General features: G+C 44.5%; 1 protein-coding gene across 1 annotated transcript in view; it reads left to right on the top strand.

Annotated features, from left to right (window-relative positions):
* The first annotated feature begins 678 nt into the window (after positions 1 to 678).
* fam222aa (family with sequence similarity 222 member Aa) overlaps positions 679 to 11,465 on the top strand; it is a 46,706-nt gene continuing 35,919 nt past the window's right edge. Inside the window, exon 1 of the mRNA XM_068310790.1 lies at positions 679 to 1,573. The gene's annotated coding sequence lies outside the window, so the exon portion shown is untranslated. The remainder of the gene's footprint in view (positions 1,574 to 11,465) is intronic.

The following is an 11,465-nucleotide window of genomic DNA, read 5'->3' as shown; positions in this document are numbered from 1 at the left end:
AGCCACTAAAACAAATGTCACATTAACTGTCCCACCCTGTCATGCATCCCAGCCTGTGCTGTACATCATATTGTAAATATGAGCCCATAAATGACAACAGAGTCTCAGAGGTTGGACTGCAGGTGATCTCACAGCCATAAAACTATTCCAAACTGATTATTCCAAGGATTATCTGTATGGGAAAGCTGTCCTATATGAGTTTCAACTCAAGAGTTTTCATAGTACATTAAATCTGAACATTAATCACAGTATTATGGTTGCATTTTCATTCTTCTCCTTGCAGACAAACCATTTTTCTTCTCCAAGGGCGCGTCTGCGGAGCGCGCTCCCACAGGTTTGACCCAAGATCTCGCCATTCAGGGATGGCGTCTCCCACATTTAATTATGCAGCTGATAAGATTAAAGATTTAAAGAATGATTAAAGATCTCAATCTTCTTTTTTTGCAATTGCGATTTATATCAGACGCTTTTCTTTCCTTATTCCGCATTATAAAACAACGTGGTTTCAGACGCTTGGACGCCAAGCATCTCTATGGTAACAGTCCTCAATTACCGATGATTGGCCAACCCGTGGGAATGTCTCTATCCCCTCAGAGCAGTGATTGGTCGATGGGCGGTCTGAGCAGCCTGACAGTCTGCAGCGTTCCGGGTTATTGTCAGTCTCGGCAGATCGGCGCAGGGGCAGGACCGCATCCTGGAGCTGCCTGAAGCAGCGAGCTATTTATTCCCATGTAACCATTCCTGATTTGGTTCTTACACCAAAGAGAGCATCTTGGAGGATTGCTGTCGAAGTTACTCCACAGCCTCAGCTGGAAATCTGAGTGTGAATCGGGAGGCGAGACATCTCAGAGAGGCTGCCGACCCCACGGAGAAAGTGACGGACGGAGCGGAGCCTGATCGTCAGGGTTTTTACATCGCTTTTGGCCCATTCCTCATTTCTTTCAGGGTACCTTCACACAATATTGCCTAGATAATATTATAAACACTTTGATGATATATTTCTCCGAAGGTCGTCAATAGTGAGCAGACGGACCTGGTTAAACCCATGCGTAACAGCGGTGGATTTTGGAATACGGCGTAGCGGCTCAAGTATCCAGTCTTTCTATCCACATTTTTCTTTTTTTCTTCTTTTGTTTTTTGCGGAGATACCTGCAAAGGGGGAAGAAGAGCAACCAGGGCCGTTTTCTGTGTTCCAGAGAGGCGAGGCTGTCGATAACGAACCTCACTTGGTGCGCAATCCTTCCGAGGACGCTCCTGAAATTGCCGACCTGCGTTTTTTTTTTTTCCTGGTTTTTTTTTTTTATTACCCTCGACAAAAATTGGCAGCCGAGTTCTAGAAAAAGGAAAGCTTTTTAACTTTGCTTCCTAGAGGGTATAGTGTGGAATCTAATTCGAGAAGTTCCATCGGAAAAGAGGAGGATAAACTTAACATTTAACACCGACCGAGCGGCTGCTGGATGTTGGAGAACGGAATGAATCCTTTTTAATTTGGAGCGCACAAGTGTGAGGCTGATCGCTCCGTGAATGGTCCGATCTGCATGGAGCTGTAGTCGACACTACGGAGCAATTTATGGTAAATATTGGGTTATTTTACGATTGAATTCAACATGTTTTTATCCATCAATTATGCGCAACTATTCCAGTCGGCGGTGGATTACTCTGGGATGGCAACGGGAAATAATAAATGATTGGGGGGGGGGGAAACGCTCGTTTCTGTCTCTGATCAGACAGCGATGTTTCTGTTTAAACCTTTTATATTCATGTGTGACCCGCAGTAAAGGAAGTGTTGTAAAAAAAAAAAAAAAGAGAGAAAAAAATCGACTTGTTAGAGAAGGGAATAGCTGTAGGAGCTGCTTTGATGTGAGCTACTGGTCCTTACAAGTATGGGTAGCAATTAAGTGTATTGTCGGGGGCATTGCACCGCAGGCGCCGACAGGAGTGTGTGGCACTATAGGAGTTGCGTCTCCGAGCAAATGGTACGAATTTTTCATCTGTACGCCCCCGTGCGACGCGCCGTGTGAGGAGGGTGACTATTGCCTGCTGCAATTAGTGATTTTTCACTCTGGAGAGTTAATGATAGAGAATCTGTTTTTAAAGCATGTGCTTGTGGCAGCCTTTTATTAGGAAACTCATAAAAAAAAAATGGTGGAGATGTGTGCGTAAAGATTGAAAAAACTTTTTCCACTTTGCGCTCAAACGATTCTTTGCGCTCCTCAGAGGTCTGCGGGATTATTTGCAACTAAAGTTGTTGTTTTTTTATTTGAATGAGAATGTTGGTCAATAAAGTTTTGTTTGTTTCAGTGAACTTTGAGCCTCGGGTGTTGCTGAGGTGGCTTTGCAATATTTAACTTCATCGCTCACGCTGCACACAAATGAGTCTGCGCGTTATGCTGACTGTGCGGTGGAAAGCTGCACACAGGATGTTTTATCATTACACTACAAGCATCCTCAAAAAATCTGTCTCCCTCACCGGCTCCACTCCTTCTCTCCACAGCAGACAGGCAGCTTGCTCAGTGTAATATGGGGCCCCTACAGCAGGGCAGGCGCCCTCACAGTCAGGGCACCTGCCACAGAGCCTTCCTGGCTGTATTGAATAAAACATCCGGTGATGTATGAGGCAGGGGCTGCACCCGAGGGGGCAGAACTGCCTCATTTACTTCCTCCACTCTGCGCCTGTGACCTGCTGAGCAAATTGTGCTCATATTAGCTCTGCGGCTGCTCCTCACCTAAACAAATAGTCTTCCCAGCATAATGCTTGCCTTAACTCAACATGATGGTTGGACAAGGCAGGGTAGGACATAATGGCAGAAAAGCTTTAATATCTAGGTCACTGAATTACCTTTTGGAGACTGGAGCTCTTGTTTTCTCCTCTTTATTTTCCGGCTCACTGTTGGACCTTTTTTTTTTCTTTATCGCTGGACCTTCAGCTGTTCTGCAGCCAGATTTTTCTCCCATTCTGCACTTTAATCTTACTTACTTACTTTACTAAACACATGGCCTGTTGCTCTGTGGTTTAAGATTTTAAAAAGTCCACTCATGATATCAAGAACTAAAATGACCCATCCTTTTTTTCCCCTTTTGGCCATTCTACTTCACATGTTAATGAAAATATTGCTATTCCAAATTATTGGAATAAAATCTGGTGACCTAAGGCGATCCATTCATGGTAGTCGGTGAACTAACTAACTGACTGATTAAGTTAAGTAACTAATCAATCAATGGTGACTTCTTTAACAAGTTGTGAATTTATGTGTTTCAGTGCCAAGTTTCTTCTCTGGCATTTTATCAGTTTGCAAATCAAACTGGATATTAGTTTGTATGATTGATAGCGTTTTGGTTCCTTACTGTATTCCTTGCTTATTAAAGTGTCTGCCTAAAGCCCCACCTAAGAATATCATTTAAGTAGCTGAAGTTTAATTTCCTGCACTGTGTATTAATCTTTTTTAAATCCCCGCATGGTTTGATTGTCTCAGTGCCTACCCAGAGGCGCTAAAACTCATTTTGGCACTTAAGATGACTAAAATAGTAGATACCGGTGTGTGTGTGTGTGTGTGTGTGTGTGTGTGTGTGTGTGTGTGTGTGTGTGTGTGTGTGTGTGTGTGTGTGTGTGTGTGTGTGTGACAGTGTTGCTTAAGATCTACCCACTCCTGGAAAGTTTAAGCAAAGTACATCCGTTCCTGTGTGGAGTGTTAATGACAGGGCTTCATTTTTTTTTATCTACATGAATTAAACAACATTTAATGTAGATTTACTGTTCACAGAAATAATATAATATGAAAAATATTTTCATCTCCAGTCAGAGCAAAAGAAAAGACAACTGCTCCAATATTAGACGTTATCCTGGAAATGCACGACGCCTCTAACTTGCAAATATCATCGGACATGTAAAGGAACACGACTTTTCCTTCAAAGCCACGTCAAACTTTAGCTCGTTAGACGCCCGATCAAAGTGTTTCATTTCAGGAAAAAGTCTTTAACGGTTCTTGTTTTCAAAGCTTTCATGTAAAGGCAAACAAAACAGACGTGCCCTTTTTCCTGTGCTTTATTTTATTACGCGATTTAATACAAACCTAGTCGTCCTGGCAAGTGAGGCTTGTCTTGAACATCAGTGCTCAGGATGTGGAGACAGAATTGAAATATGCAATGCAAAATAAAAGCGTTCCACTCAAATGATGGTACGACAACAAAAACATAGCCTTCAACCAGTCGGTGTGATTAAATGAAGGTTAGAGCTGCATTCATTTTCCAGTGCAGATGATGGGATTTGACATCATTAGCAAGGACGGTTCTGTTTGTGATTCTTTCTGCTTTGCTCACGCTACAGCAACGAGCCCTTTCTCTAAAAGCATTCTGGTTCTTTACACTGAGAAAGAAAAGAGTAAATCAATGTTACTCCAGTGTGTAATTCTAAAATGTGTGCTGGCATTTGGCTCACAAAGGCCTTCTAAGTCCACAGAGTCGGGATCTAGAGTGACATCTTGACATGAGGAATAAAATTTACTCTCTGTGTTGTATAACGGTTGATCTCACCTTTGATCTTTAAACATGTTTTCTGTCGATTTCTATTCTTTGAGCTAACTGCTAATTGTTACAATCTGGGAACTAAAGCACATTTCTCCATCACATCGCCCCAACTCAAATGCACTCGCTTCTCATCGCCTTTTTTTTGTGTTTCCATCACGTCAAAAGTACCTGATGCCTGGTGCTACTTTTTTTAGTAACGCCTCTGTTTCGGTTCAAGCACCCTGCACAGATACTGAAAGGTCACGAGAGACATTACAGCCCGCTGATTGGTTGGTGTCTGGCACGTAGGGAAAACCCGCACAGCAGGAATAAATGTCTGCCATCCACAAACAGCCAAGTTACTTCAGCAACCATAGCATCCACGTCTCTTGAGGAGCGACTGTCTCACAATGGAAAAGGCTTGAAACCGAGGTGAGTCCAGTGGAGCAGGGCTGCTGTAATGCAGAGGAGATGGTGCTGAAGGCTTCCGGTCTGGGCCGCCCTTATAACACCTGTCCTACCTGTCCATGTCGCATTAGAACAGATGTGATTAGACAGAACAGACCCACAGTACGCCTTTGTTTCAATCGTACAAAACTTCAGTGCAGAATCAAAGCCCACCAGTCCCGCCTTGAAACGATTGTGTAAATGGAACTATTGTTCTCTTGTAATATAGTTAGCTGCTACAATACACCCAACTGCACGCTGTACTGCTGGATGATTGATCCTCATTCTTATTAGTTGTGTTCACAAAGTCAGACAAAGAGGGTTTTCTTTTTTTCTGGCCTCTTAAGATATTGAGGTCAGATAATTAAACGCTGACTCTTTCAAACGATTTTGGGGGTCACCATTGGCGGTGGACGGTTCTTAAATCATCTGCATTTTATTTATGATGAACCTAAAAGCAGTTTTCCCAACGGTGTTGACCTCATCTCTATGAGTTATACCGTGACACATTATATTCAATTTCAGGAACACCTGTCCCCATGACAAAACAATTACAGCTCATACCATCTAAAACTCATAGAATTCAAATGAATGAGGAAGTCTTTGGCAAATCGTCTGAATTGCTTACAGCTTTGCTTGAGAAACGCGCATCTTATTTTTACACACAGGATCTAAACCACTCATTTCAAGCGTGTTTTTTGTTTGATGTGGAAAAAGCGGCACAAAAATAGACCACAGGTGTGTGAGCACATACATGCTCCCCTGCAGTGTGGGTGATGAATGGTCCATGCTAGCGAGGTGCTGCGGGGGTCTCTGCCTGTTGCTCCACAGATAATTTCCTGTTATTTAGCTTGAAGGCTGTCCTCGCCTGATTGGACCTGTTGAGACGGTCGACGTCGGCAGCTCCTCATCGGGTTATCTGCAGTCACTTAATGCATGACGGACAGCTATGACCCCCTGACCTCCTCCTCCGCCCGCCTCCTCCCCCTCTCGCCTCCTGCCAGTCTAAATGAAAGTCACGTCTCGCCAGGCCTGGCGGTTAATGTACAGACTTTTAATTTGGAAAGTCCACTTTTTTTTTTTGTTTGAAAAGGCTTTTGGGCATGTGAAATACAGTCAACAGGAGCTGTGCTGTTTATATATGTGGTTAATGAGTACACCAGTGCGAAGGGGGCTGAGTGATACGCACTTTATAGTTTGTTCAGCCAGAAAAGTGAGGGCAGGCGAGTCCTTCTGAAGTGTTCTTGAGGAGAAAAAGAGAATAAAACAAATCTGACAAGCTCTCCAACAGCGAATTTGCTCTCCTTAAAAACAATGCAGCTCTTGCCTTCCTCATGGTCACATTGATTTGTTCTGGGTGACAATGCAGGCTGCTGTGAAATCACCCCAGCACCATTGATCTCAGGAAGAAGAAGAAGAGGAGGAGGAGGAGGAGAAGGGAGCCTGGCGACAGTGAGCAACATGGGAAAATCCTCCCTGCTCCCTCCTCAACCCTAACCAGCAATAAAATGAAGGTGTTTGTTTTTTTCTCGTTTTTTTTGCCATCATATCAGCCCCTGCTGTACTCCTTCAGCCACCGTATCGCTGTCTAGTCGGCGCTTTGATTTGTTTTCGAGGCCTGCACATGTTGTTTGATTTGCTTTTGTGCCTCGCCATGTTTCACATTATCAGCTGAACTCTTTATTGCCACTGTTTTCCATGCCAGAAGCAAGGCTGTGTTTTTTTTATTTTTTATCTCATGCAGGCCTCTGATTAATCTCCCCCTCCATGCTGGTGTACTTTAATCTTGAATGGGAGATATCTGATTTTGCTCGGCTATTGAGGAAGATCAAACTTTAATGGAACAAGGAACTGCACATCATCCTAATCTCCATCTCCCTGCATTTTGGTTGACTGCTCTCCCTCGGGCTTTGTGGCTTTCTGCAGAAACAGGAAATATATCAGACAGATAAGGTGTTTTCTCGTCACGTTTTGGTAACTTGTTCTCTTTTGACAATGGCCGCCACATTACATCTCTGCTGTCTGATTACCTGGTCAAAGGGACGGCGGGCGCCGAGCATGAAAAATGGCAATTACAAATCTTTATCCGCTGCGACCTAAACATGGAAAACTTTTCTAGAGGCTTGAATTGGGGTTTCTTCACAGTTCAGTCAGTCCACAGGAAAACGTGCCTCCCCTGTCTCCATTATTGACATGTGAGAGATGTAACCCACGTCATCTGTCTATAATAGCCAGAGGGGAGATAGGTCAGCTGTATGGATGTATTAAGGTTCAATGCGTTTGATTACACCACAGCCAATCCTGGAATTAGCTATTGACCACTATTTCCTCCATTCAGTCGCTCCATATCACTGCATAACGGTGCACATTACGCCGGTCAGCATCCCGACTGTCACTGGCTAGATGTATATTGTTGCAAATGGATAACACTTATGGGATGTCACACCTCCTGCAGACGGCTCGCGTCTATGACAAAAAGCGGCTATTACCCAATTCTAAGGCGTCGCTGTAAGGTAATGAAATTTCCACTGACTGGAGAAAACAATGTTGTCTGGTCTGGATTGTAATTGCAGAAACCCACCTCACAATTTTCCCCAAGTTCAGCATGAATGCAACACGATTTAATAAAACTCTGGAGATTTTTATCATTTATTGCCAGGCCCGGCAGCGACATGGGGAAAGTAAGCTGAGGCTTTGCACAGATAAAATTCATTCAATTTACTTGTTGAATTTTAACCAAGAGCATTTACAAGACAGCCCATATGTGGGCTATAGGGAGGCGTTGACGTGTTTGTATAGGGCTCGGGCTATATTGTTAATCTAAAGCCGCCATATCCTTAATCTAAAAGCAGGAGTGGGCTGGAATTTCCGTCGTTTTCTCCAACGGTATTATTTGTGTCCAGAAAGGGTTGAAAACCAGTGGGATATTAGGCCCTCAGGCCAAAGAGCTTCTGTATGCCTGCCTCCTCTCACATACAGAAACATAGGAACACTGACATGAGGACATGTATGGGCACACACACACTGACACACACACACACACATGCACACTTCTAGCCCTGTTTTATTACCTCCTGCCTGCTGCTGGAATTGCTTTCCTCCCTCGAGTGAGCCAGGCAAAGCCGGCTTTATTGTGTTAACCTATTTGTGTGTCAAGAGCGATTGCAGCGTTCTTTATCTCTGTTTGTATTCGGACGGGGAGACGGCGGAAAGAGAGAGAGAGAGGGGGAGAGAGAGAGAGAGAGAGAGCAAAGAAGAAGGAGAGGGAGTGATGGAGGAAAAGAAGTGGGAGGTGGGGAGGGGGGGGGGCTGTTCGCACAGGACCCAGGCGAACCACCGGAGTTAGACGGATGGCCGGTCACCTCGCTCCACTCTGGAGGATAATGACTGGTTGCTTAGCAATAACCCACCCGCACCCACTTCCAGACTTGCATCCAGAGTAATCACTTTTTTCCTCTAAAAGATTTCATATATAATTATAAGCCCGCTGCTGGCATTTGAAATCTGCCTAATGGGTCTTTTCATTTATTTAGCAGTGTGTGTGTGTGTGTGTGTGTGTGTGTGTGTGTGTGTGTGTGTGTGTGTGTGTGTGTGTGTGTGTGTGTGTGTGTGTGCAAGTGTGTGTGTGCGTGTGTGTGTGTGTGTTTGTGTTGGGGGGGTTGTTTATCAACTCCTGATTGTTGAAGGTTGCCGGATTGTGTGTGTATGTGTGTTTGTATGTGTGTGTGTGTGTGTGTGTGTGTGTGTGCGTGTGTGTGTGTGTGTGTGTGTGTCAGCATGCATTTATATCCGCTTTGTGTTGAGCTTTTGGTGAAGTTTGACCAGGATTACTTCTCAGCTGTCTATCCTGCTTGATAGCTGGTGCCGTACGACCTTTGACCTGTGTAATGGTAGTGGTGACTGCATTCCAGTATCTACATCCGTTCACATATTCACATTTTGTGACGGGCAACCAAAGGCATCGAGTGCTTCTTCTAGTGAGCTCTTAGTGTTATTAACATTTTTATTGAGTTGAACAAATTGCTGACCTTTTTTGGAATAATGAATAATCTGGCCTACTTGGGAAAAATGAAAGTTTTGGCAGAAGTGACTGGCGTCAATCCAAGCTGTTTAATACATGATTTGCACTCTGTTTATTCAGCATGTGACATTTAATACGCCTGAGTGTTCTCCAACATTTCAATTCTTTTTCATTTGCTTATTTTTCAAATGTTACTTCAGAGACGGGATGTTGATCTGTCGGCGGTCTTCAATCTGCAGGTCTGTTATTTTAGGTAACTGTGTTATTAAGTGGTAGAATAAAGGTGTCATATCTGAACACGACCCCAATTTGAAGTGGCTTTCATCACCAGACATAAATGTTGGCACAAAGTCCAGAGTCATTTAAATGCTCAGCCAATTATCCTCTGCTTTTGAAAGATTTTTATTCTCCCCTCCCCTCCCTTTTTTTTATTTTTTTTATGAACCAGACTAAAACATCAATTTGAAATTCCCTGTGAATTTCATGCAAACCTTCATTCATGAAGATTAAAAAAAACTAAAATGTCGCCAAACAGACCTCACAAAGTATTCTGACTCATGCCAGTTGGACTTATGGAAAATGAAATGATAATTTATGAAAAAAAAAAAAAAAATCATTTGTCAGTGAAGCTTCTTCAAATAATGCCAGCCGTGTCTGGTAGTTACCCATCTGTGCTTTCTCTCCGTATCCTGTTCAGTGCAATCTTTCCTTTATCCAGGCTCACGCACCATCGCTAAAACTGACAGCTATGCACGTCCTGGGAACTTAATACAGATAAACTAAACATACAGCGCAACCCCCCCCCGCCCCCACCCCCCCGTCTCCATGGCATGCTTCTGTGACTGCGTCTATAGGAACAGCTGTCCAGCTGTCACCGCAGCCAGCCAGTCAGCTGCTCTCCAAGGCAACATCTGCAGAGACTGAATGCACTGGGGGGTGGGGTTGGGGGTGGGGGTGGGCAGCTTGCCGTTCTTTGCTCGTCCCCAAAGGCCATGGAAGTGTGTCAGGCCTTTTGGCTGTACATTACCACTGACCGCATCAGCCGTATCACTGGGTTTTGATTGAATGTAATCTGCTCCTGTGCCACTTAAATAAGGCCTGTCAGGCATCACAAGCGATCTGTTACTGAGAGTCACAGTCGAAGAATACATGACAGTCCAGGAAAAAAAAAAAAGAGAGAGAGAAAGACACAACGTCCATTAATAGTGATCTACCTCTGTTGGATGTGTGTGTTTGTGTGTAAACACAATCCCAGCGAGCAAAGTGCAATGGCCTGGAACTGACGAGAACCCAATGGGAGAGTCTGTCCTTGATGTAGTCCCGTCCCCCCCCCCCGCCCCGCTCGCCCTCCGCACCATCTTTTCCTTTTGGCAGTGAAGAGACGGTGAGGTAGGCGGCATGGGATTTTTTTTGGGGTGGGGTGGGGGGGGGGACATAGCTGCGGTCCCCTCTGTCAGCCGCAAACTGTGATCAGGGAAATCGCATGGGACTCCCTCCAAGGATGAGCAAAGGGAAGAAGGGAGAAAGCAGCTGTTCAGTGTTTTTCTCGTCTTCACCAGCTCACTTGTGGGTTTTTGTTTTTTTTACCCTCCTTGTCGTCTTCTCCCAGGCCGTCATTAGGTTCTGTCACGCTCTTTTTTTTTGGTTGGATTGTCTTCAAGGGAGGAAATTCTTTTAATGTTCCTCGTTGACTTGGATGAGATGAAACGGCGTCCTGATTTTTGCTGTTTAAGGAACTTCTCAAGGTCTCAAGTTCTTCATCTGTTGTCTTTTTTTTGCCCCCTCCTCGCTGTCAGATGCAGACTCAGAGGGTTTGGGCAAAATTTTGATGGATCCTGTTTACTGGAGCTGAGAGAATGTCTGGCGTCTCAAATTAAGTGTCACTTAAAACGTGTCTTTTAGTCAGCTTTCCGTTTTGTTAGCCCGTCTCCGGTGACAGCGCTGTGCTGCCAGTTGTAACAGCGATTGAGAGGAAGACATTTGGTGATCACACATCCCGTCAAGATTGAGGGCTGAAGCCAGAAAATTGAGGCAAAAACCAAATTCCATATGGCGGCGGAGAAATCTCTCCACTCATGGCGAGTTACACTCAAACAGCCCCCCCCCCCCATCCTGATGAGAGAGAAATCATCTGCTCATGACTTATCGTTTTATCATTCAAATGCACCCCATTGATGCTGGTTGCTGTGATTGACAGCTGGGCTTGAAAGCCATGGCGACTCAATTGAGCTGCAGCAGCCAGTTGGTACCAGTGACAATGGTCTCACCTCTTTGCCTTGTTTTCACACTTTTTCTGCTGTCACAGAAACCTCGCTGATTGCTTCTGTGCCAAGACAGCATCCTATTAATCTTTTAAATAAGGACTGCGGCCAGCACTATTGTTTGCATAAAACCAAAAGAACCTTGTGAGACCACACTGAAAGGAGAATAAAAAGGGACCAAAGGGGGTTGAATCTGTCTGGTTGTGGCAGGAAAAGCCAAGCCTCCTTCAAAC

The sequence above is a fragment of the Antennarius striatus genome, chromosome 3 (genome assembly GCF_040054535.1).
Source record: "Antennarius striatus isolate MH-2024 chromosome 3, ASM4005453v1, whole genome shotgun sequence".
Taxonomy (NCBI): domain Eukaryota; kingdom Metazoa; phylum Chordata; class Actinopteri; order Lophiiformes; family Antennariidae; genus Antennarius; species Antennarius striatus.
Note: the sequence above shows the minus strand (reverse complement) of the source record. Positions and strands in the feature narration are given on the sequence as shown.